Below are 26680 nucleotides of genomic sequence, written 5' to 3'. Positions count from 1 at the left end.
ACAGAGGGGCGTATAGGGAACCTGACGAGTAAAGTAAGATGTGTTAATTCTACCCGCTTTAGGAATAATTCCCTTTCAATCCCACGAGCTGATCTCTGGTGGTATTGTGGTGGCCTAGAGTTGTATGAGGTATTGCCCTCCAATTGGTCCAGAGCTTGTGGGTTAGTTCAGTTGGCAGTCCCCTTTTCAATTGCATACCATCCAGCAGAGAAGACTGGCCAACCCCGGCAGAAACGATCAGTAACCCCTTTTGATGATCAAATATATATTGACTCCATAGGAGTACCAAGGGGAGTGCCAGATGAGTTCAAAGGAAGAAATCAAATTTCTGCAGGATTTGAATCTACCCTGTTTTGGTGGGTGACCATTAACAAAAATGTAGATTGGATCAATTACGTTTATTATAATCAGCAGAGGTTTATAAACTATACTCGAGATGCTATAAAAGGATTGGCTGAGCAGCTAGATGCCACCAGCCAAATGGCTTGGGAAAATCGGCGTGTTCTTGATATGATGTTAGCAGAAAAAGGAGGGGTTTGTGTCATGCTAGGTGGACGGTGTTGCACCTTCATCCCTAACAACACTGCCCCAGATGGCACGGTAACAAGGGCTTTGCAGGGTCTCACCGCCTTGTCTGAAGAATTAGCCGAGAATTCAGGGATTAACAACCCCGTGACTGACTGGTTGGAGAGATGGTTTGGAAAATGGAAACACCTAGCAGCCTCAATCCTTATTTCGCTTGTAGTGATGATAGGAGTTTTAGTGTTATTTGGTTGTTGCATTATCCCCTGCGCTAGAGGCTTATCCCAGAGGTTAATTGAAACCGCTCTGTCAAAACAGATGCTCTTGCTTTATTGTGCTGATAAAGAAACTCCGTTTTAAATGCTTTAAGATGTGAATAAAGACTTAAAGGAGGGAATTGTTAGAAAAAGGAGACTCCATAACCATTGGCGTCTCAAGTTACGTAAGAGCCCGAGTGGCGGGAAAATATAGGCGGAGCAAAAAGGGAATCATACTGACGCACTCATGACTAACGGCTTGGTAAGCTGATAGTGACTGTTTATTGGATATTAACTTAGTGAGCCGATGTACTAACTGTTTCATTGGTTACTGGTGAGAACAATAGAAGCGATATGATATAAAAGGCTTTTGCACACGTGTCTCGGGGTCCAGACTGCTCTGCACCCGTTTTGCAAAACGTTCAATAAAATAGTGTTGGATCCACTGCTGCCTGCCTGGCATTCTTTTCTTCTAAACCGAAAGCAAGGACTTTTTATCTAACAACCTTAACTTATGATTTTATACATGCTGATTCAAACAAGGATCATGTTGGTTTATGGGGAACTAAATGTCTGCAACACATGTAGAATTAATCTTTTTGTTGTTGTTGTTGTTCAGTCGTTCAGTCGTGTCCGACTCTTCGTGACCCCATGGACCATAGCACGCCAGGCCTTCCTGTCCTGCGCTCTCTCCCGGAGCGTGCTCAAGTTAGAATTAATCTTACCTGCCAGTAAAGTCCCTTTTCCATATCTCTATGTGAGTCACAAATTGTGGGAGGAGAGGAATTTACTTTCTTAATTCAGAATTACTGAGATCTTTCGAGACTCTTCTGTTTCGAACCTAGATTTGTCTCAGAATATTTGTGTCAGAATATTTACTATGGTCTCTTCCTGGCTGCTGCATCTCCTACCTATTTCTTCCTGTGCAGTAGCTTGGTTAAGACAGGAGAGGCCACCCATGCTTGGACAGTCAGACTACATAGAATTTGTGGCTACACGTTTTGTTAAATGATGTCACAGGAGTCTGTAGGGTTCAACAAACAAACTTGGCTTAATACTGCATAACAGTTAATCTCAGGGCCGAAACAGACATTACTGATGGAAGAGTTTTAACCCCCCCTCTCCCTTATGGACCCAATCCATATCAGGGCCTTCATGCTTACAGTTTATATTGCAAAATAGTGATCCATTATGGGCTCATAGTGTGTGTGTGGGATGTTAAAGCCCCCTACCCCCATGCTAGGGATCCAATCTGAATTGGGACCCTTGTGCCCACTCTAGAATAGAAATGTAATGTCTGTTTTGGTCCTCAAAAGAGCTTCTGCCTCAGATTTCTACACATAAAAAGTAGACAGGTAAAAGTCAGATTTTTTAAATTACATATTGTAAAATGCAGAATGAGAGGACAATCTTAAGCGCTCTCTTATGTCAGCTGAGAGAACTTAGGAAGTGGTGTGAGTGCTGCCCACTCCACTGGGGGAGAGGGATGTTTGCTTATCAGACAATACCTATACAGCGAAGGTTCCCCCATTATGTCCACAGAAAGATCTGCAGTGTTCTGCTAGTGCTGCAAGGGAAATCTGAGTGTGTCAGGGGTGTGTTAAGGGAATGTCTGGAGTGGGTGTGAATCTGCCAAATCCAAAGTCCCCTCATTCATCCAACACACCCCAAGAAATGGCCCAACACAAGGCTAGCATAGTTGTTTCCTTCCCATTTCAGTCATGGGTGGGGGGAAGAAAAAGCCCAGTGCAGCAAAACAACAGGGCACTGAAAGTGGCAGTTGCTCTGCCTTCATATCTCCTCCCCTTCACCTTGATTCTGAGGTAGGATTCCTTTGTGAACCAACCAAAGCCAGCCCAAACATTTATGGGTTTTACAATATTTATTTCCCCCCCAAAGCTCATGACCAGGTTTTGTGTGGTGAGTTTCCTTGAGAAGGGAATTCCACAATTCTGGGGCAGCCCACAACTCCCTCTGTTTACGCATGGTGTTGTGACTTAGTTCACAGATGATAATTTGAAACAGACATTCCTAGTCAAGTCTTAAGAGATTGTGGTTGTACATAACCAAGGTGGCAATGTCTCAAATACATTGGAGTGTAAGGCATTACGAGTTTTTTTCTGTTTTATTGTTTATTTTGAATTGATGTAAACCACCTTGAATTGGCTTTTGCTTAGAAAGTTTGGATATAAATTTTATGATGAAGATAGATAGATAGATAGATAGATAGATAGATAGACAGACAGACGATAAAGGATAAAGAAAATCACCACCAAGATGTCAATGTCTCAATCCAGACATTTCAGTTTGGATTGTTCTTCCCACCAGGAAAGGACTTAAGCCTGTGTGAATACTACAGGCCTCCCTATGGTGACTCACCTTCATCCCAATAGTAATGACTTGTGGTACTCAGCACATGGATTTCAGCTATCGTGTTATAAGTCACGATGCTTGCACTCCACATTCTTTACAAAACTTGTCACGATGAGGCAGCTTTCAGTAATGCCTACAATATGCACTCCTGCTCAAAGTTGATGGCCAGAGATTATTTTTAGCGTTTGAATCTAGCAGTCTCTAGGCCAAACTAAACATTCTTCATATTGCGCAGGACAGAGCTATAGTTTATTTACTTCAGTGTAAGTGTGCACAGCCCTGATTCGGATTGGGACTGTGGAGCTCCAGGACCAGGGGGGGAGAATCTCTTTCAGCCCAAAGGTGACATTCCATTTTGGAGATGCCGTCAGAGGTTGCATTCCAGTGCTGGGCTGGGCTGGGGGCAAAGGGGGCGGGACAAAAATACAAAACAAGCCAGCAAATTGGAGCTGAAAGCGCTTACTGCCAGTAATTAAGCCTTAGGAGAGGCTTCATCTCAATCTTTTAGAATGGGGAAAAAAAACTGCACAAATGTTGGGAAGCCAGCAAAGAAGGGAAGGGGACATGGCCATCTGAGGAACTCTGGAGGGCAGGATTGGGGCACCAAGAGAGCCAGATCTGGCCCGCGGGCCTGAGGTTCCCCACCACTAGAGTAGACCCACACTGAAACCAATGGGAGTTATGACTAAGTCCTGTTGCTTTCAATGGGTCTGCTCTACATATGACTAAGTTTGGATCCAACCCATAGGATATTCTTGCTCAATGTAATGTGAAAGACTGTAATCAACTAAGGGCTCAATCCTATGGCCACTAGACAGCGGTTAGATGGCCAAAGGATTTTTTGGTTTTCAGGAACTGTTCTCGGAGCCCGCACTCCAAGGTAAGTTCCCAGAAAACCACCTCCCAGTCCCCTCCCCTGTGGCCTTGTAGGCAGCGCGGATCTTCCCGGGCTCCACACTCGGAAAAGCAGTGTGGAGAGGGAGGAAAGGGGGTGATGCTGGGGGAGGGGAGGGGACAACAGAAGCATTGGTAGGATGCTTCCTATGTATCGCCTGGCCACCCCCACCCCCGGTCCGAACTGCTCCGGCTAGACAGCCGAAATCAGCTGTCTAACTAGTAATGCAGGGCAAACAGAGCACGGAGCAGAAGGTCCTGGCTGCGTTCTGCCCGCCCTGCATTGGATAGGCAGTCTCCTCTGAGCTCAGAGGCAGCTGACTATCCTGATAGGATTGCTCCTTCCACTAGCTTCCGACTGCAAACTACTGAAGCAAATACTGCAGATACTTTTGCATTTCTCGGATGCACCTGCAGCGTCAAACCAGGTCTTGGAAGGTGAACAAACTGCTTATTTAGACACACAATTTGGAAAATCATAGAATCATAGAACAGTAGGGTTGGAAGGGGCCTACAAGGCCATTGAGTCCAACCCCCATGAAAAATATGTGAGTTGAAATTTCAATCCAATTATGGCAGGTTCAGGTTTTATGTACTCTCCACAAGCTTCCAGAGGCTGTATACAATTATTGATATTTATTTATTTATTTGTGCACTGTCCAAGGATACAAGGTGCCATAGCAGATGTTGTAGGATCTAACATTAAGAATGCCTAAAAAAAAATAAAAAAAATTCCAGACTGTCAAGGAGCCAGACATTTCTTAAGAATCTCAGGCTCAGGAGCAGGTATAGCTGGCCTAGGCATGCTTACTGTTTTAGCTATAGTGAGAGAAGCATCCTTTTCTGTGTATGTGTTCCAAGTAACACACATCACAGATAATAATGAATGGATAGTGATTGTAAGGTTAAATTTCCATCAAGGGGCTGATGAGTCATTAAGCCCCTCAAGCTTTGTTCTCACAGTTTATTGCCTCATCATCATCACAACTCTGTGATGGAATTATAGCCTTTTAATTAGCACAAGCCCATTCATTATCTCCTAGATTATTACACACAGAAAGAAGGAAGGAAACAGCTAAAATATAAGACCCTTCTTGCCTCTCTAGGACTTGCACTATTCTACTGTAGGCTGTTACTGGTAAGGAATTTAAGATGAGCTCTTCTACATGAGATACACCTTCAGTCTTGATTGACCTCTTTATGATCCAGTAATTCCCAAAAGTAGAAGGTCCCCAGAGAATCAGAAACTCCATTATGCTTCATAAGCCTAATAGTCCATCTTCTGACATTACTTTTACAGACACATAAGAGGTATGTATTACTACATGTGCATTTTGAGAGAGAGAAAAACCGGGAGCCATTCTCCTGAGTGCTTCTTTAAGCAGTGAAACTAATTGGACAAGGAACAATTACTTTCTTTATTTTTAAAATTACTATTCCATTAGTTTGATTTAAGAAAATCACTTGAATATGTTTGTAGAGCTACAACAAAAAGAATTAAAAACGTATAAAAATGCCAGACCATATTATGACAGAATTCATAGAATTAAAGTGACAAAACCAGCAAAACTTGAATGCCCACCCCAATTCAAGAATAGTTACAGTACAATCCTATACATGTCTACTCAGAAGCAAGTCATGTTGACTTCAATGTGACTTACTCCCAGGCAAGTATGTATTGAATTGTAGCATTAAACACTTTAAAAGCCTTGGAGAAGGTCAACTTGGCATTTAAAACTAAGTATTGAAGTAGCCAAATAGATCACTTTGTACAGTTGCACCTATCTGAATGTTTCCTTGTAAGAAGTAATGGTAGAAGCCATTCCTACCAGTTCAAAGAATGTAGTCTTTGGAACATGCATACTTTTCTAATACAAGAGAAGTCTTGAGTTTACCCTGATTTATATAGAAAGGTGGTCTTTACTTGGATTAAGAATGGGGAAGTTATAACCAGTTTGTCATCCATTCAGTTCGCAACTAAATCTTGAGTGTGTGTGTGTGTGTGTCTATCTCAATGCCCCATTGAACAATTACTCAATATTTGCTAGTTAACTGCTCGTAATGTAAACTATTGTGTCTGAGGTGATGTCAACTACCAATGAGGTTTTCGAAGTGTGATAGCTTTCAGCTATCTGTTGATGTTCAGCATTCAAAGGCTGAATTAATTTGATTGAATCAGGGCCTTTGGCACCCAAGTGACTCTGTTGTGTTGCGTATTGTTTTTATTCTGTTATTGTTGTGTTTGTGTTTTAATATATTAGTTTCATTATTGTTTTAAACAAGTTTTATTTATCTATAATTGTAAGGCACCTTGAGAGCCATTTTCTTGCTACAATTAGAAGTTAAAAGAATACAGGTTTAGGGTACAATCCTATCTAGATAGGTGGCCACCTCTGAACTCAGAGGCGACCGCCTATCCAAAGCAGGGCAGGAGAAGCACAGAGGGGATCATTCCCTTTGTGCTTCTCCTGCCATGCTTTTTCGGCTAGACAGCTGATTGTGGCTGTCTAGCCACGGGAGCACGGAGAAGGGAGGGAGGTTGCCATATAATACATAGGATGTGTCACACAGGCAGCTACACTCTCCCCGCCCCGGAACACCCCAGCCACACCCCTTTCTGGCCGCTCCATGCTCCTCTTGTGAGTGTGGAGGACGGGGCTGTTCCGCACTGCCTCAGAGGCAGCGTGGAAGTGGGGGGAGGTCAGTTTTCCGGGAACCAACCTTGGAGTGCAGGCTCCGAGCTCGGTTCCCAGAAAACAGTATATCTTATGGCTGTCTAGAGGCCATAGGATTGCTCTCTCCATTATCTTTCCTTAAGAAAACCATTTTGAGGCCAAAGAATTCTATATCCAGTGATTCTGAAAATAAATCAATACAACCTTGCCAATACGTACATGATTGACTTAATATATTGTACGCACACCGTCACAGAAGATTAGTTAAGCACACCGTTTATTGGTTGAAAGATCATAGAGAGATATTGAAATTAAATATAGCAACTGGAAACTCAGTGGGGCAAAGTTATGGGATTTCATTAACCCACTGGGGATTACAGGGTTGGATTCCATTGGCAGTAATCAAGATAGTGCAATTCGCCTCAGAAACAGATTTCCACATATAGACTGTGTCTTGTAGCTGTATGAAAGCCTGCTCCACGTGCATGGTAAAAGTGTGGTATCTATTAACCACTAGTCAAACATATAGTCACATACACCTTGTCTGCCATTCATTGGTCTCTCCTGACCATACTACTTCACAACCAATGAAAAACAGAAGGAGATTGTGTGTGACACCAGAAATTACTGGAGATAACATCTTTGGAACTTGTGACAGTGTAAAGAGGCGAACCGTACACAGGGAATAGTGTGTTAAAGTTCTTGTGAATCCTTCTTACACACTGACCTTTCTTTTAAACTCACTTTACATGACTATGTAACACACCTAATTAAGGCAATTTTGCTTGGGAAGGTTCAGTATAAGCAATATTAATTCGGTTTTTCAGTCAATTCCAAATGCATTCTTAGTTTAGATTTCTTCACTAACAATGCAATTCATATCTACTCAGAAGTAAGCCCTATTGAGTTCAATGAGACTTACTCCCAGCTAAGTGTGGGTGGGATTGAAATCCAAATGTTGTATTGAGCACTTGTGATTGAACTGTTCGACAAGTATGCATGGTGTTGAGGACAGGGTTTTTATAAGGGAAGTGTGATTGACTGACTCAGACTGAAACCAACAGTCTTAGAGCTTAATTCTTACATAAATGAGATGATTATGAGCTTTATGTAAAAATGTTTTGAAGTTGACTTTCAACAGATGGCAGTGGGGGATCTATTCTGTTACATATAATCACTGATCCAGAATCAAGTCTTCTACAAATTATTTAGCACCAAGTTCTCCACAGGCATGTGGTGCTTTACATAGGTGAGACACATCCTCCTTCCAGCCAGATTCCACTACCGTGAATGATTTTCTACACAGGCCACATGGCCAAGCTATCTGATAAGAACCAGGACTCCACAGAGTTGTGGGATCATTACATTTAGGGGGATTCTGACTTACAGACATTCAGCCATATTCTCACAGATGGTAGCTCCAGATTATGCTATCGTCTTCCCAACTTAATACAATGGCTTCTTCAGAAGCCATTCTATCCTGTAGCCCTTAGGAAGACAGAAAGCCTGAGCAGTGAGGAATTAGCAAGAAAACTCTCCTTCCCTCTGGCTGTGATTAGGCAGAAACAGCTTTGCCACAGGCTCTGGCATCCACAAAAGATATCAACTGTCGAGTGGCCATGAGCTGAGCTGAACCCCAGGTAGGGTGGCTGGTGATATATCGCCAAAAAAAGAGAACAAAGGAGTACATATGTTTGCATAAAATGTAATATAGTCTGCTGTCCAGGTGCTAACTGCTGATGGGCAACTTCAGAGTCCCTGCTCTCCCTTCTTATGATTCTTTTTCTTCAAAATGAAGCTGGACTGGACAAGAAGCCTTCAAATAGAAGACATCTTCAAATAGGAGACTGCCCTCTGATAGCATTTCAAATATAGGACTGTCCTCTGTAAAGACGGACAACTGGCCACCTTAATATCAGGCGAGGCTGGCCAGCAGAGAGAGAGTGGACTGACTCACAATGGCCCAGGCAGCTCAAAAGAACTTCAGATCAGAAGAGGAGAGAGGGGAAGTTGGACAGGGACGGGGACAGAAGAGTGAGAAGAACAATGGAGTAACAACCATGAGAACTGGAGAAAGAGGTAGAAGACAAGCCCAGGACAGTGGGAGACAGTGGGAGAAGAAGAGGGTAAGTAGAGGCAAAGGGCAAGTGGAGTGCGTGTGTGTGTGTGTGTGTGTGTGTGTGTGTGAGAGAGAGAGAGAGAGAGGAAGGGAGGGAGGGAGGGAGGGAGGGAGGCTAGACAAGGGGAAACAGAAAGAAGTGACCTAAGACAGATGGTGCCAGAGAAGCACCATTTGGTGGAAAGGCAAGATTTACATTTAACAAACAAATAATAATTAAACAAATGAGGTGAAAAGGAGAACCAGGAGGAGAAACAAGGGATGAGAAGGTGAGCTGTATGGGGCCAGAGAGTGGGAAGAAGAAGGGGTGGTCTCTCCTCGGATTGGTGACAGCCAGTATATCTCCATAGCAGCAGCAGGGAGGAGAAAGGGCCTGGCCAGGAGAGGTCCTAGTGATCTTTGGCTGGGTTGGTTGGCAGATGGGAGCCATCGAGCAGCGATCTAGTTTCCCCAAGTGAAGTCAAGCATGACAGCTGCCCTTTGGGTGCAGCTTGCAGCTCTGACTGACTATGAAAAGCTCAGCGTCAAGGTCTCAAAGAATTTTCAGTAGTGATCCTCAAGTGCCCCACGATTCCCTGTTTCCCCAACTCCCTGGCAACTGACCTTGGCAAGGTGTGCGAAGTGCTGTCAAACTACTGGAGTAACGTTACTCTTTTGTTGTGTCACTTGTGTTGTGGAGAACTTTAATGGAAGGCGGAAGGGTTCGAGGTTCCACTTCACCCAGAATCAATGACACATGATACAGGGGTGGAGTGCTCTCACATAGTGATTTTAGGAGCTTTGCCCATTGAGAATTCTGAAGGGTCCTCGAGGTGGAGAAAGCTGGAGGAAATAATAATTATGCATACAGTAAAGGAAGAGCTGCTGGTTGTCTTGTCTGCTGTTCACTGGTCTCCCCATACCACACTTTCTTCACAGCTAATTTCCCCTGCTCCTCACCATCCCAACTCCTAAAGCAGGGATGTCAGACCTCTTTCAGCCCGAGGGCCAAATTCAGTTTCAGAGAAGCGCTTGAGGGCCACATTCCAGCAGTGGGTGTGTCAGGAGTGCCTTGGCAGCCTCTCTCAGTAGATTGCAATAGCCAACTCAAGACACAGATGAAAGGATTCTTTTCAAAGCTTTAATCCTTTTACAACTTAATTGTTGTTGTTCCTCCTCAGAATCAGAACTGCTCTGGGGCTCTCTGGGCTCAATTTCCACCCTGACATCATCCCCGCTCCCATGAGGCCCCCCCTTGTGCTCCTCCCCTGGGGCCCCGGGTTTGTGGGGGTACAGCTGGTGGAAGCGCCTCAGCAGCAATGGAGCATGCACATTTTCCGCGGGTTCCCAGGATCGCTCATCTGGCCCGTACCCCTTCCAGTCCACTAGATATTGCAGGCGGCCGCAAGAAAGCTGGGAGTCCAGAATCTCCGCGACCTCAAACACCTCCTCCCCCTCCATTAGCACTGGCGGCGGGGGGGGGAGCCGACTGAGCGATGAGGGTCGCCAGAAACCAGGGGGGACAGCAAGGACCGATGAAAAACAGGATGGATCTTCATGGAGGGGGGGAGAGCCAGGTGAAAAGCAACAGGGTTAATTTGGGCCATAATCTGGAAAGGCCCCAAGCGGCGAGGCGCAAGCTTCCTTGTGGACGAGTGAGAGGGGAGGTATTGGGTGGACAGCCAAACTCAGTCCCCGAGTTGCAGAGACAGACCTGGCTGGCGCTGCCGGTCTGCAAAGGCCTTGTAGGCTGTCTTGGCTTGCTCGAGGGAGTCCCGTAAGAGGTGGTGTACTGCTCGCAACTCCTCTAAAAAGTCATGGGCCTCTGGCACCGAAGAGGGAGCTAAGGTGGACGGGAAAGCCTTGGGGTGGTAACCAAAATTGGCAAAAAATGGAGTTTGGTGGGTGGAAGCACGTCAGGCATTGTTATAAGCAAATTCTGCGAGAGACAGCAAGGAACACCAGTCATCTTGCTGGTAATTGACATAGTGCAAATATTGCTCCAGAGTCGCATTGGTGCGCTCGATCTGATCGTCCGTCTGTGGATGGTGGGCAGAGGAAAGATGGAGCATCACATGGAGAAGCCCAAGTAGCTCCCTCCAGAAATGGGCAGTGAATTGGGCCCCCCTATCCGAAATGAGACCCTTGGGCCATCCGTGGAGCCGGAAAACTTGCGCCAAAAACAGCTCTGCTGTCTCCCTGGCTGTGGGCAAGCCAGAGCAGGGGATGAAATGGGCCATCTTTGAAAACAAATCCACCACCACCAGAATGGTGGTCTTACCATGTGAGGGAGGCAAGTCAGTGATGAAGTCAAGGGAGAACAGTTTCCAAAGTCCTGATGGGGTAGGCAGGGGGTGAAGCAAGCCTATGGGCTTGCCTGAGGGGGTCTTCGCCAACTGGCAGGTTGGGCAGGAGGTGACATAGGTCTTGACGTCCCGACACACACAAGGCCACCAAAAATCCCGCGTCACTCTGTGCAGGGTCTTGGCGAAGCCAAAATGCCCAGCAGTAGGGGAGTCGTGGCACTGATGGAGGACCTTCTCACGGAGGGGTCTAGAAGGCACATAGACCCAGCCAGAATGGTAAAGCAGACCACCTCGCAAAGAGAAGGGGGTAGAATGAGTTGGGGCAGAGGCTAGCCCCAATTCCTCCACTTTTGTGTGAACAAAATCATCCTGAGCTTGTGCAGAGTGAAGGAGCTCCTCCCAAGAGTGAGGTACTGCAGCTGCCGCCAGGCTCTGGTGGGGGGAAGAATCAGAGGGGGGGTTCCCCTCACCCCCTGGCTGGAGGTCCAGCTTACGAGAAAGAGCATCTGCTTTAGGGATGTACGAAAGGGACTTACCTTGTCCCGCAGCTTTTTTCGCGGTGGGGGGGAAGCGCTTCGCTTCTCCCCCCGAAGTTCATGCGAGGGGGGGGAGGCTTCCCGCCTCGCCCGGCCAAAATTCAGGCTGGGCGGGAGGCGCCCCATCCCTCACCGGTGAAAATCAGGCCAGGTAGAAGCGCCCCATCTACCCGGCCACGAAAAAAACACACAAAAAAAACCACTCCTGTGATAGGCTACGTAACGATTAACGTAGCCTATCATGGCTAGATTTGCAAAGTCAGCCGTGATAGGCTACGTTAATCGTCACGTAGCCTATCACGGGTGACTTTGAAAAAAAAAAAAGTGCGTACGCAAATGGCGGCCCCCATAGGGAGCCGCCATTTACATTCCTTATTTGGTCCCTGTAGTCTACGTAAAGATTTATGTAGACTACAGCGAAAATAAGGGCAACGCGAGAAGTCCCGAAGCCCATTTAGCTGCCACGCCTGAAAGTAGGTTAATGATGAAACCCACACGAACCTGTTCCGTCAGGAAATCCTCAGGTTGAAGGTGCATGTACAGCTCCGATTGGGCCTGGAAAATCTGAAAAAGTCCTTTCTCCCCAGAAAACTTCTCTGGCAAAGCCACCGGGCACTTGCGGCAGGGGGGAATCGGAGGTGGCGGGGTTTGAACCACAGCTTGCGGATTCTGTATGGCAGTCATCAGTTGAGCCACTTGATCACGGAGGATCTGGTTCTCTTGCGCCAGAGCTTGCACTGCCGGGTCCCTGGCACCCTCCATTCGGCAGGAGGAGAAAAAAAAAGAGAGGGAGTGAGAAAAAAAAAAAAGAGGAACGAGGATCAAGCTGTCAGGAGTGCCTTGGCGGCCTCTCTCAGTAGATTCTAATAGCCAACTCAAGACACAGACGAAAGGATTCTTTTCAAAGCTTTAATCCATTTACAACTTAATGACTCTTTCAGATGCTAATCATTAGTGACTAAAGCAAGGAACAGCAGAGTGGCCTAAGCTTCAAGTACGCAGTTGATCCCCTTTTGAAAGAGGGTCACTTGAAGACCGAGAACTTATGGGCTAGGGAGAGATCCTCCCTCTTTCCCTTGGGTCCATGGGAGGCGGCCGTTGCTTACGCGCCAAACAGGCACTACGCCTCCTTTCCGCGCCCTCCATCGGTTGTCGCTCTTTGCATCTGCATCAAGCATCTAAGAAGCCCCCCTCCTGCACTCCCTCACTACCAGGGTCACTATCTATCTCAGGAATGCCGGCAGGAGGAATCTCTGCCAGGTGCTGAGCCTGTGAGGGATGAGCTGGCTCCTCTCCCATGGATTGTTGTTCCTCCTCAGAATCAGAACTGCTCTGGGGCTCTCTGGGCTCAATTTCCACCCTGACAGGGTGAGCCCAAAGGCAAAGGAGTTGGGCCAGAATATCAAAAAATACCAGCACATTTTATCTTAAAGTTCTTACTGCCAATAACTAAACCTCAGGAGAAGCATCTCAACCTTTTAGAATGGGGACAAAATGCGCAAAAGTGGGGAATCCACCAAATGATTGGCAGTTGGGGGAAAGGGACAGAGTCAGGGGAAAGGGGCATGGCTGTCGGGGGGACCCCAGAGGGGTGGAGTGGGATCCCGAGTGGCTGGGATTTGGCCCATGGGCCTAAGATTCAACACTCCTGTCCTAGAGAAAGTTAGCTGTGTAGAAGAGGGGTAAGGGGACAACAGATGGAGAAAACTAGCCAGAGCCTCCTCTGTCCCTGTCTGCGTGATTTCTCTCCCCTACTGCTTTCTCTGTCTGCTGGTGGGAGCCTTTGGAATTGTCAATAGGAAGAGTATCATGTGGTGGGGAGTGTAATGCAGGATTTCCCAATCTGGTGCCCTCCAGATCTTGTGGACTACAACTCCCATCATCTCTGACTTTTGACCATGCTGGCTGAGGCTGATAGAGCTTGTATAGCCCACCACATATAGAAGGCACTAGGTTGGAGAAGGCTAGTGTACTGTGTAGCGAGCCTCTCCTTAAGCCCCCATTCGTTTTAGGATTACAGGTTTTTGAACATCATGGTATCTACCTGGGTTGCATTTACAAATGTCTTTGCAGCCCTTTGACAGATCAGAGACAAGTTTTACACGAGTTGACGATGTGGTCATCACAGCCCTAGGCCAATGCACTTACTCATAAATGTTCTGAAGGTAGTAGAAATAACCAGGACAGGTGGGGGAGGAGGAACCTCAATAACAAAAATAGCAAAGTAAGGAGAAAGCTAAATTCTTCATTTAACTGCCACCACCCCAATTTGATACAAATGAGATCTCATTTAATTTCAAAGAAATCTCCCTCTGAATGCTTTGAAAAGGTTAAAATGCAATTTTCTGAAACTAAGTTATTAGACAGAGTAATATTAACCTTTGAGCCCCACAGACTTTCACTCTCTCTTTTTTTATCCCTTTTCATTTTTGTTTGTACGCCTATTCATTTTTTTCTGTGATCACTGTCACGTTGCTAGGTAACAGCTGTTTTGTGCACAGGCATGTTAGTCTATCCGTCTCTCGGCTCTGTCAGCCCGGTCCAGGGTACCCACCTCCCTAGCGCTTGCTGTCGGCAATACAGCCTCTTACCCAAAAAAAAGCATTTATCATGGCACGGCTCAGTAATGGCCACTCAGTGGAGGGGAAATTGAGCTGACCTGAAGGCCAAAGCTGTTAGGGAGACTGGTGGGAAGGGTAAAAGGGTCACAGCACCCTTTTCCCACCCACTTAGTGGGCAGTAAACGGTGCCCCTGTTTTCACTAACACATTGCAAGGCTTTGCACCTGAAATAAATGTTTATTTGACATTATCAATAAAAGAAAAAATATGGTTTCAACACAGAAACCAGTTATGTATTTACACTGAGGCAGACTGCAGTCCTGTGTACCGTTAGTCTGCTTAAATCCCACTGACCTCCATGGGATTTAAACTTTGTAACTGCAAAGGATTGCAGCCTAAGGAAACTTGCTTATGATTTCCTGTCTGGCGCCATTCATATGTTGCCACTATCACAAGGAAATAGTTATAATTTCTTCACTCTCCACCTTCTTTTATTTACAAAGAACAGGAAAACCAACAAGTATTGTGGAAAAAATGGATTTTTGTTTTCTAAAAGGTAAAAAGGTAAAGGTGTCTCCAACCAGTCGTGTCTGACTCTAGGGTGTGGTGCTCATCCCCATTTCTAAGCCGAAGAGCCAGCGCTGTCCGAAGACGCTTCCGTGGTCATGTGGCCGGCATGACTGAACACCGAGGTGCACGGAACGCTGTTACCTTTCCCGCCGAGGCGGTACCTATTTATCTACTTGCAATTTCTTGCTTTCGAACTGCTAGGTTGGCAGAAGCTGGGACTGAAGACGGGAGCTCACTCCGTCACGCAGCACTCTGGTCTCGAACTGCTGACCTGCCAACCTTCCAGTCTGCAGTTCAGCGTCTTAACCACTAAGCCACCGCGGCCCATATTTGTATATTAATATTTGTTTTCTACAATTTATTAAAAAAAAGAACCCCAAACACCTCTATATATCCCTCTGTATATTCATTTATTTATGTTACCAGATTATTGTTGTACTGTCTTTTCTTTCAGTCAACTGTATTTTTCAGGAGAAAAAATAATATTAAAATGGTCAACCTGTTTCAACTTTTATGTCTGAGGAAAATAAAGTTGTGGTTCTCTTTTTAGTTTACCTTCACAAATCAAATTTCCAGGAATATCAGGGGGGATTTGTGGAGAACAGGATAATAAAAATGATGAAATTCTGTTGGCTGGACTTTTAATTAACCTCTCTCTTAACTATGGCCTGCTGGGGTTTTAATCTTCAAGTTTTGTTCATGGATGCTGGCAAAGCTTACAGTGGGTACACCATGTTAATTTACCTGTTAATATGAAACTCTTAATAACAATGAGTTATATTAAACGTTAATTTAACATAAAGCTAAAATAAATAAATAAATCATTTTTAGATGAAAGTTCTATAGGTAAGTGCCATAAATCATTAACTATATAATATAGGATATATTAATACCATTTATTAATGGACTTGGGTCTGAACTCATATGACCCCCACCCCCAAATAGGACTTTGTTGTTGTTGTTGTTCAGTCGTTAAGTCGTGTCCAACTCTTTGTGACCCCATGGACCACAGCACACCAGGCCTTCCTGTCCTCCGCTCTCTCCCTGAGTGTGCTCAAGTTCATCAAATAGGACTACAGGTACATTAAGCTGCATAAACATTTATCACTTTAAATCAACATTGCTAGATTGTAAGACTCCACACTTGCCTGAGAATGTGATTGAGTGAACCAGCTTCTTGATAAAGATGGCATATACAGTTTCACCAATTTCCATGATAGTGCAGATCAAAGGAGTGCTGTATTATGGCCGTATATACAGCATCCATATGCAGCTCTTACAAACAAACAGCATTTTCATGTGAGCTCAGTGGTGGACTTGTCTGATGGTCCTGAGGCAACTGCATAGGACTACCTTATGCATGAACCACTGCAACCATTACTGTTCATAATATGTAATCTCTCCAGACGTCTCCCATTTGTCCCCATGTGCACTCTATACCGACGGAGGAAAATTGGTGATCCCATAACCCCTTACAAAGATGTTTATAACAGGAAAGGGCATAGTTGTGAATGTCCCATTCCAGCCAAGATTTGTCACCAAAAAGACAAATGTAGTTAGGCCTTCACAGATTTAAAACTGGGAATGAAAAGCCACATATAGCAGCATATTTTTAAACTAAATTTGGCACCACCATGTGAGAAAGCTATAACGATAATGCTTTTTCTCTTTAATATTGTGTAAAGAAATCAATGCAATATGTCACCGTGAATGTAAACACCATATGGACATGCAATACCCATGAAGTCTTTATTGCTAGTGTGGATTTCAGAAAGGGAAGTACGTTGTGATTGCTTATCCATTAGTAGATCACTATCTATTTTATATATTTATATATTAGTCATGCAACCATACTAGACTGGCAATAAGAGTGCTGTCTATATTCAAAGCTTTCAAACAACAATATTTAAGCAACAAAAGAAGAGGCTGAGTCAATCTCAGTTTTAGTGAATCCCCCAGAAAGTCATCAAATACGAATGTGAACTTTAAAATTGATCAGGATTAATTTCACTGACACTGTATCATAACATATCTCTCTTTGGAGACTCATTTGTTGAGCAGCAGATGCAAAGAAAGTAAGGAAAGAAATAAATCAGAATGCGAGAAGGCAATTAGATTTTTGCCATTGATAAAATACTAAAATGTCTGATTTATCAAAGCATTGACAAAGAAAGGTAACACACGATTTTAAAAAATACACACAAATTCCTTGGATAGCAAAAAATAAAAATAACCTACACCATGGTATCAATAAATTTAATTGCATATCTCTGTGAAAGAGGTTATTTCATTTGCTAATTTCCTCAGCCCTGTGACAAGAAATTATCTGTCATATGCATACTGCCTGAGTAAAACTCATATTTGAAGACTTAGGTAATTCTTCTGCATAGAGAGAATCACCCAGATTAAAAAATGTTGTAGATATAACTTAAGGCACTTGCACATCTAAACATGGGCACTGTTCAGCCAATGCAGAGAAAAATGACTTCAGCATAATTATGAGGTAATATTGAAACACTGGAGTGTGGGAAATTGTCCCCAGAACACGCTGGCAATTAAATTACTATTTCATATTTATATTAACTAAAATCAGAATATATATTACTTCATAATTAAATTGCTATAATAATACATTGAAAACAGCAAATACTGCATGTTTTGGGTTCCTTTGGGTTCTAGGCATCTTACTAGGTAATACTTTATTTATTACATTTATACCCCACTTTATGCCCTCAAAGTTTCCTGAAACAGCCTACAATAAAACAGAATAAAATACTGTGTGGTTTGATTCAATCAAATCGGTCAGATCATTACTGTACTTGAATTCCTACAAAATTGTTAAAATAATTTCATCCATACTGTTGCTACAAGGTACAAGCTAAATAGTTATAATTTTGGTACTACACTGGATGGATGCCTTGTTGGACTTGGTGATGTTAGTTCAAAGTGATGTTGGTTGAAATTCCACTACATCCATAGAATTGAAGTCAACCTTTTGAACATTACCATAGAAATAGCAGTGAAGATGTGCTAGTGACTTGCATGCATCCCAATGAAGTACAAACAGGGAAATGTCTTCCAATCTAAATAGAAGATGTGAATTTTGCCAGAGGACAGTTGCCTAGCTTCCCCCTTTGCACACTGTTCAGAAATATAGAAAAGGGAAATATAGAAGCCACTTGCTCAATCTCGGTCAATGCTTCCACCATAACATGAGATGCCTCTCTCTGTGCATGGCCTGTCAGGGTCATTCACTAGGACTGTATTTTCCATGTGAACTTAAGAGAGAAATTCAGGTAACAGGAACATTTTTACACAAAACAAAGAAGGGAAGTGACACATATAGAAGAAATGTCCACTGTAGGCCTTATAGCAGCATTGAAAGAGGATGTGCTAGTGACTGATGCACATCTAGATATGTGAAAGGGGAAATAGTGTCTTCTCTGCAGAAAAACATATTTGCATCCAATGTGGGTAGAGCGTTTGCTTCTGTGTTTTCCCCATGATGGCTAATAGCAGCTTGTGGGGCAGGGGTTAGCATCAGGAAACTGGCACAGGGCAAAGAGTTCACCCCGCCCTTCTCAATCCAAATCAAGCTCCCCACAGCTGCTGAATGGACAAGAAACAGGTCGGGAGCTCCAATCATGGGATTCCTGCATCATGTCTAATTTGTTCCTAAGAGCCAAGTCACTGAAGTGTACTGCTATAAATCTATACAATTTGATTTCCTAAGTATTGCAAAGGATGCAAATGTTTATTATAAAATGAACCATCAATGGCAAATTATCTACGGGCACTTCAAGACTTGAATCGAGTCCTGAAGATGTGATCCCCAACCTTTGAGTACTCCTCTTGACCTTGGTGAGGCTAATCCAGAGTCAGTTATTTGAGCTTGACATTTTAACGCAGCATGGAATTTGCTTCAGTGGGGCTGCAAGGTGTGAGGCTCTGGAGAAGAGAAAAGCACCAACTTGGATTTGTCTGTTATTAAGTCATCCATCACAGATCTCCATGAAACCTAGCCAGATGTGTTAGAAGGAAGACTTCAGATTTGTCATTAAACCGAGAGGTTATTCTTCTGACATTTGCTGACTTGTTCAGAGCACCAATCCAGTTTGATCTGACCCCACAAGTCACAAAACATGGTGAAAACCGCCTTTTAAATAGTTTTCATGCATTTTATCATTTGTTTCTTGTATTTCCACAGCTAGACATAAAATGAAACCTAGTATTAAATTCCCCGTGTAAATGATTGCGAGCCCAGCACCTGTGATCTAACTTTAAATGAATATTTTAGGCCAGCTGACTGTGAAGAAAGGCATGAGAGTTACCAAGCAGCAGATAAAATGCCCAATTATCCTTTAACCTAAATAGAGTATTCTTTTGTTCAATTAAGGCCACCACTGTGGTATCAGTGACTGCAAGGCTGGTCCGGGTATGTTTAACTGCCTAGTACAATCTATATATGTTGACCCAGTTCACACAAGACACCAGGCTCACCGTGGATTATTTAACTCTTGATGAGCCACAATGCATGCCAGATGCCATTTTGAATCTGCAACCTCCAATGGGGTTGCACCATGGGGTTGTGCTGTCTTGTCTGAATCCAGCCATTGGGGTTGTTTAACCCTCGCATAACACTACAACAAACCGACCCTTGGTGAGCCCGGCGTGTTGTGCGAACCAGACCATTGAGTCCCAAGAATCCCAGCTTTAATTTTAAAACACACACACATTTTTTTTTTAAAAAAAGTTTCTGGGCCATATGGTTGATATCTGAGTTTTAAAGCATATAAACCAGTCAACTGATTCATTAGGGGTGATCTGCGTACAGGAACAGGGGCATGTCCCTTCTCTTACCAGTAGGTGGTAAATCTACAGAACTCCAGATTTTATACTCAGAACAAATTAGGACAATTCCATTAATTTATGTAAATTGGCATAGTTCTGCCTGCACATCGAAAGCCTAGCTCTCTGGCAATCATTTTAAGTATACCCGGTTTTCAGTAAATGCCTCAAATATTAGGTCCAACCAAAGAATATATTTCCACAAGGCCTGATTCCAAAGGAAAGTCCATGGAGCATTGGGCACAGTGCTTCAGAAATACAAATGGACTTCTAAGCCCCCTTATGAATATAGCCCCCAGCACTGATCAGGAAGCTTCCAGGGACCTTTGAAAAAAGCTCAGATGCAGTGCATTGAACTGAACCAAGAGAAGGAAAGATACAAGCAGCTCCAGTGTACTTGGATCTACCAGTTGGCCTCTTTTGATCTCAGTCTATATCTCTCTGTAAATGCACATTCAGATTGCTGTCATTTTGCAGACAGGGAACATTGAAACGGCACTAGGAAATCATGACATGTGTTCAGTCTGCACTCATTCCACCACATGCCTAATAATCAGGAACAACAGAAGCAGAAATATCTGTAGAAACATTGTCCCACCATTTGGGTCCTATCAGTCTACCAGCTAAACATGACACCACTCTGGAACATGTAAAACAACTATAATCCTTCTAGGACCCAAATGATGGGACTCACTGAAAAGCATGGAGTTTGGGCCTCCTTGGAAAGGATATTGATTACAATGTGGTCTAGTAGATCATTTGCGTTACTACTATTTACTAATAATTACTACTATTTTCTACTCTACCAATCCCAATGCTTTTTTTCTCTTTAAATCATAGTGAAGAAACAGCTTGTAGCACACAGTTGGCAATATCCATATTGAATTGTTCATTCAAGGGGAGACAATATTTCCAGTGAAGTTGTGACAGAAGCTCAGGAAGCAGCGGCAATTTTTTTTTCCATAGCGTTAGTTAATGCTAGAAAAATACAGCTGTCAATTCTCACATAACAGCTGAGATTTGGTAGTTTCTAATGAAATACAAGCTGTGTTAAACGGGAGGCATTTTAAAACTGTTGCTTCAAATACATGTTGCTAAAACAGTCAAGTCGTAAGCTTCATATGCCTAATAGGCTGTTTACAGACTTGCATACCAGAAGTCCAAATTAACAGGAATACAAACTGAAACAAAAGAATGAGTGATATCCTTTTGATGTGGGCTATATGCACACTTGCCTTTTATAGCAGTTGAGATATTTTTCTTTCAGGAGATTAATGATAAATTGTAGAATGTTTTCCTTGATGTTTGCCATTACATACAGTCCTGATGGAAGTGAATGTGGGAAGTGGAGTGCTATTTTTTTTTTAATGTTCATTTATTTATCTTTATTTTCCATGAAGTTTCAAACTGTTGAGCAATGCCAACTTATGCCCAGCATTCTCTTCCTGAGTTCTATATTGGGCAAATTAATTACAAGACAAGCCTTGGGAATTAAGTGTATTTTAAGTTCATGGGCATCTGTTTAGAGTCTTCTAATACTTTTGGTCCCTTTGGAAATGCACTTGCTAGCATGAGTGGTATAATGTTCATTTCCGCTGGCAGAATCATGTTGGGATGTCTTTGGTTTCAGCTATGCTCAACTTGACCTACCAAGGGCATCAACAAACACCGAGGATGTTCCTCACACCATTCTCGTTTTCTCAATAGAACTCATTTAAATATAACTGAGATTATAAGAAGACTGAGGCTATTCGTCTTGCCTTAAATGCACAGAAAGGCATTTGAACAAAAAATGGAAGAGGATAGGGCAACATAACAAACTAGTTGGAAAATTATATAGGGCTGTCAAATGTGTAATGTGCCTTGCCTGGAATTTGCACCAAATTAAATGAGATTAAAATACCAAAATATATGATTCAGCTAGGTGATGAAAAAAGACACAGAAAGAGGACTGTGGGCTTATTTATTTATAACATTTGTAGTTTGTTCATCCAGGATGGCATATTCCAATATCTCTGTGAAATAGCTTTGTCTAAGTGATAGTGATTTGCCCAAGGCAGCCTCCAGTAAGCTTGCACTGCAATCCTATACCCACTTACCTGCGAGTAAGCCCCATTGAACTCAATGGAGTTTACTTCTAAATAGACATGTATAGGATAGCACTGCTGATGGCTTAGTAGGCATTTCAGCCAAGCCTGTTTAGTCCAGCACTAAACCATGTTGGTACCACGGATTAAGTCCCAACACTTTTATGACACTAGTGCTTGGCTTTGAGTTTTATAGCATCAGCATGGAGAAACCTACAGTGGTGAACTGGCCCCAGTCCATGAGCACAGCAGTGACGAGAACTTCTTATAATTTTCTGACAGTGGGCAGTTGCTTTCAGAACTACAGCAATCTATTGTATACGGGGCCGGCAGCAAAAGTAGACATGGTCTGGCACCACTGAAGGCCCGTACCCCAGCAGGGACCCACTGACAAGAGTCAGTTGCTGAAGTTGCTCCTCCTCTTAATTACTGCAACCTGCTTGATCACCTGCCTATTGCTCTGGCCCAGACAATGGTCGTGGTGAGGAGGAGCGGTGGATGCCACTGCTTACTTGTTCACTGGCTCTGTCCCTTTCAAGTAAGCAAGTGGCAGCAACGACAAGAAAGAAGATAAGAAGGAATAGCAGCTGGTGACAATAGCAGTGAAAAGATAGAATTACTGAGGGAAGGGGCCCACTGAGAGCATCTTACCCAAGGGTCCTCAAAAACATGGAGCCGGCACTGATTGCCTAGTTGTAAGAACTAATGTGGTTTAGTGGTTACAGAGTTTGACTAGGACTGGTGAGACCTAGGTTCAAATCCCCACTCAGCCATGAAGCTAACTGGAAGATTTCGGGCTAGGGATGTACGAACTCACCTCCGTCCGGTTTCTCTGGATGCCCACCCAGCCCCTGCCCCCGCTCGCTCGTCCCTAGACCGCGCTCAAGCCCCTCCCACACTCAGCGAGCAGCCCGCACTCGCCCCAGCGGACTCGTTGAGCTCTGCGGTTGCCATTTTTAAAAAATAAAATGGCGATTGCAAAAATGCACGTTTTGTATGCGCGAAAATACAGTTTGCGAATGCACATATTGTCATGTGCAAAATGTGCATTTTGGTGACGGCGCACATTAGTGTGCATGAAAATATGCATTTTGGAGAAATGCACATTTTTGCACATACGCAAATATGCGCACTCACAAAATTGTGCATTTCCACATACGCGAATATGTGCATTCGCAAAAATGTGCATTCGCAAAAATGTGCATTGTTGTTGTTCAGTCGTTAAGTCATGTCCGACTCTTCGTGACCCCATGGACCATAGCACGCCAGGCCTTCCTGTCCTCCGCTCTCTCCTGGAGTGTGCTCAAGTTCATATTCATTGCATTGGTGATGCTCTCTAACCATCTCATCCTCTGCCGTCCCCTTCTCCTTTTGCCTTCAATCTTTCCCAGCATCAGGGTCTTTTCCAGGGAGTTTTCTCTTCACATTAGGTGGCCAAAATACTGGAGCTTCAGCTTCAGTATCTGTCCTTCCAATGAGCACTCAGGGTTGATTTCCTTTAGGATGGACTGATTTGACCTCCTTGCAGTCCAGGGGACTCTCGAGAGTCTTCTCCAGCACCACAGTTTGAAAGCATCAATTCTTCAGCACTCAGTCTTCCTTATAGTCCAGCTCTCACAGCCATGTGCATTGTTGCATGTGTGCAAATATGCACATTGTTGCAATCACCATTTTATTTCTCAAAAAATGGTGACCGCGAATCTTGACGAGGCCACCAGGGTGAGCGCAGGCCATTCACTGAGCATGGGCAGGGAGTGAGCAGGGGCTCAGCAAGTGGGGCTCAGGGGTGCGGGCAGGAGCGGGTCCACCGAATTCCTGGACTGAATCGGGTGCCCGTGCCATCCCTTCTTTGGGTCAATCACTAACTCTCAGCCTAACCTACCTCACAGGGCAGTTGTGAAGATAAAATAGAAAGGAAGATAATTATGTACACCACCTTGGGCTCTTTGGAGGAAAAGGCAGGATAAATGTAACAAATAAATAAGTATTTATAACCTCTTAGATAATGAAGTTGGGGGTGTGTGTTTTTTTTGTTTGGGTCTTGTGATTGTAGTCACTGCATAGTTAGATGTTTCTGTGCTGACAGTACATTAAAAAGATAGATGACAGATAGATAGATAGATAGATGGATGGATGGATGGATGGATGGATGGACGGACGGACAGACAGACAGACAGATGTACAGAACATTTTCCTATGCACTGTAATATTCCACAAAGTACCCATCAGACAGTAATACCATGACATCATTCATTTTTAGAACTCTGCTTCCTCAGAGTTTGCATTAGAGCATAAAGTTGCTCAATTTGGGGATGGAGATTGGGAAATGGTAGCAGATGCTTTGCTTGTGAAATGGTTTTGCTGGGAAAGAGGTTATGTCCATGTGGAATATTAATCTAAGAAAAATATATAAATTGCATCGACACATTTTTATCACATTTTTCAACAACACAATAAAGCTGCAGCCCAAGTAGATCTGTAATTTTGGAACCCACTAAAAAGTTTTCTCCTTGAAGATAGATCAAATTGATCATTTTTTCTTACACGTCCTGCACTTCGGGCTCATTTTGCTTTGTAATTAAGAAGAAAGCCAGAAACATCATCTGGACATTAAGAATTTAATAGATATATTTTTCTAGCTTTATGCGTTAGCACAGGACAGCCTATTAATGAAATAAGTCTTCCTTCAGGGTTAATTTAGATGGGCTGTAATCTTCTGCAAATATATTGCAAATGAGGATCATTTAATGATCTTAAAACTAACTGCCAGAAAAGCATTGGCAAAACTCCCCAGACAACAAAAAAAAAAGGGCGAGGAGGGGGCTGACATGACTTGGACACCCTTTATAATTAACAAATATTTAATTTTGACCCTGCTGTAATACATAAGTGCAAATATTATCTTCTTATTTAGGTCACTCTCAGCTGTTTTGACCTGAGAGGTTAATTCTGACTGAGAGAAAGCTGAGCGTTGCACTAGGAAGTCAATAAAACAATACCTAGGTTTAAATTTTCAAAGCCAGCTGGCTTAGTGATCACAAATGCTGAAGCTGCAAGGAAATGTTGAGGTAAAGAGATTTGACCATGCGTAAGGACATAAGGACCATAGAATGATGAGGGCATAAAGACCACTGAAAACAATAAATAATCTTGCAGTATCTTAAAACTAACAATTTTATTATGGCATATACATTCATGGTCTCATGGTCTCTATCATTCATTCATTCATTCATTCATTCCATTTTTATGCCGACCCATAGCTGAAGCTCTCTGTGTGGTTTACAATAGATAAAGGGAACTCTAGTCCATGAGAACTTATGTCCAAGTAAAATGGTTATTCTTCAAGGTGCTACAAGAGTCTTTGTTGTGCTTGCTGCAACAAGACTAATGTTGGTACCCCTCTGGAAGTGGTATCTATATACAGTTTTTCAGTCTGAAGCCAACATTACAGAACAGGATACAAGGTAGTGTCAGATTACTAACTACTGTGTAGTGGTTTTATGGTCTCACTGTGCAGCCATGCAGGAAAATTGTCTTTTATAGCAACTAATGTCCAATGAAGCTGCAAGGTTTCATCCCCCATATTCCTCCACCTATATAAAGCTCCTGAATGAGGTCATTTGAGGACTTGGACTGAAGCGTTATCAGAATGCTGGTGACACCCAACTCTTTTTCTGTTTGTTATCAGATTCAGATGCATCTGTGGAGGTACTTAACCATTGTCTGGATTTGTTCATGGGATGGATGAGGGCCAATAAATTGAAGATGTATCCTGACAAGATGGAGTCACTGTGGGTAGATGGTTCCAAGGTCTGGGGAGTTCGTGTACTTCAGATATTTGGGCCCCAAGCCGTTTAGAGCTTTAAAGGATTGCTTAACCCTCACGTAACCCAGCAGCAATGTATGGCTGTGAAAGCTGGACTATAAGGAAGGCTGAGCGCCAAAGAATTGATGCCTTCGAACTATGGTGCTGGAGAAGACTCTTACGAGTCCCCTGGACTGCAAGGAGGTCAAATCAGTCCATCCTAAAGGAAATCAACCCTGACTGCTCATTGGAAGGACAGATACTGAAGCTGAAGCTCAAATATTTTGGCCACCTAATGCGAAGAGAAAGTCACTGGAAAAGACCCCGATGCTGGGAAAGATTGAAGGCAAAAGGAGAAGGGGGCGGCAGAGGATGAGATGGCTAGATAGCATCACCGATGCAATGAATATGAACTTGAGCACACTCCGGGAGAGAGCAGAGGACAGGAAGGCCTGGCGTGCTATGGTCCATGGCATCACGAAGAGTCGGACATGACTTAACGACTGAACAACAGCAAACCCACGCTTGCTGGGTTCACACGATACAATGACCCCAGAGTGAGGGTTTCATATGCACGCTGATGCCTGTGGGTGCCAGGCTGAATATGGAACCCCCCTAAAACAGACCAAGGGCTATGCAACCACAGGTTAAGCAGCTCTGGCCAATGACTCTTCATCCTGGGGGTGGGATCTTCATGACAACGAAATGAGAAGCGCAATGGAGTATTATCCAGATTTTCATGGAATCAGCCTTAGTCCATCAGAGACACACGAAGCAAGAAAAGCCGAGTGTATGATACCTTTAAAATCCAATTTTAATGGGTCACACAGTACTTGAAAGAGCCATACTTCCAGCTTGGGTGGGGGCAGTAGAACTGAACGTCATCAACCAGGCAGGGGCTGCTCAACCAATGAGAGAGGCTTGTTTCCCAGCCCATGTCCAGGCTAGGGATGTCAGAGAATTCCACCACGGACTGAAATGGGATCGAATTCCCTTCAGTCCATGCCACGGAATCCTCTGCGGAACGGCACCACGAGGTCCTGCGGAGCCAGCAGTCATGCAGCTTTTTTTTCGTTGTCCACATAGAGTCACAGAATTTTTGTAAATAAAAGCACGGTGTAGTATATTCCGATAATAAATATGTAGGT

The sequence above is a fragment of the Heloderma suspectum genome, chromosome 4 (genome assembly GCF_057233095.1).
Source record: "Heloderma suspectum isolate Gila_16-S chromosome 4, 16-S_ref, whole genome shotgun sequence".
In the NCBI taxonomy this organism is placed as follows: Eukaryota; Metazoa; Chordata; class Lepidosauria; order Squamata; family Helodermatidae; genus Heloderma; species Heloderma suspectum.
Note: the sequence above shows the minus strand (reverse complement) of the source record.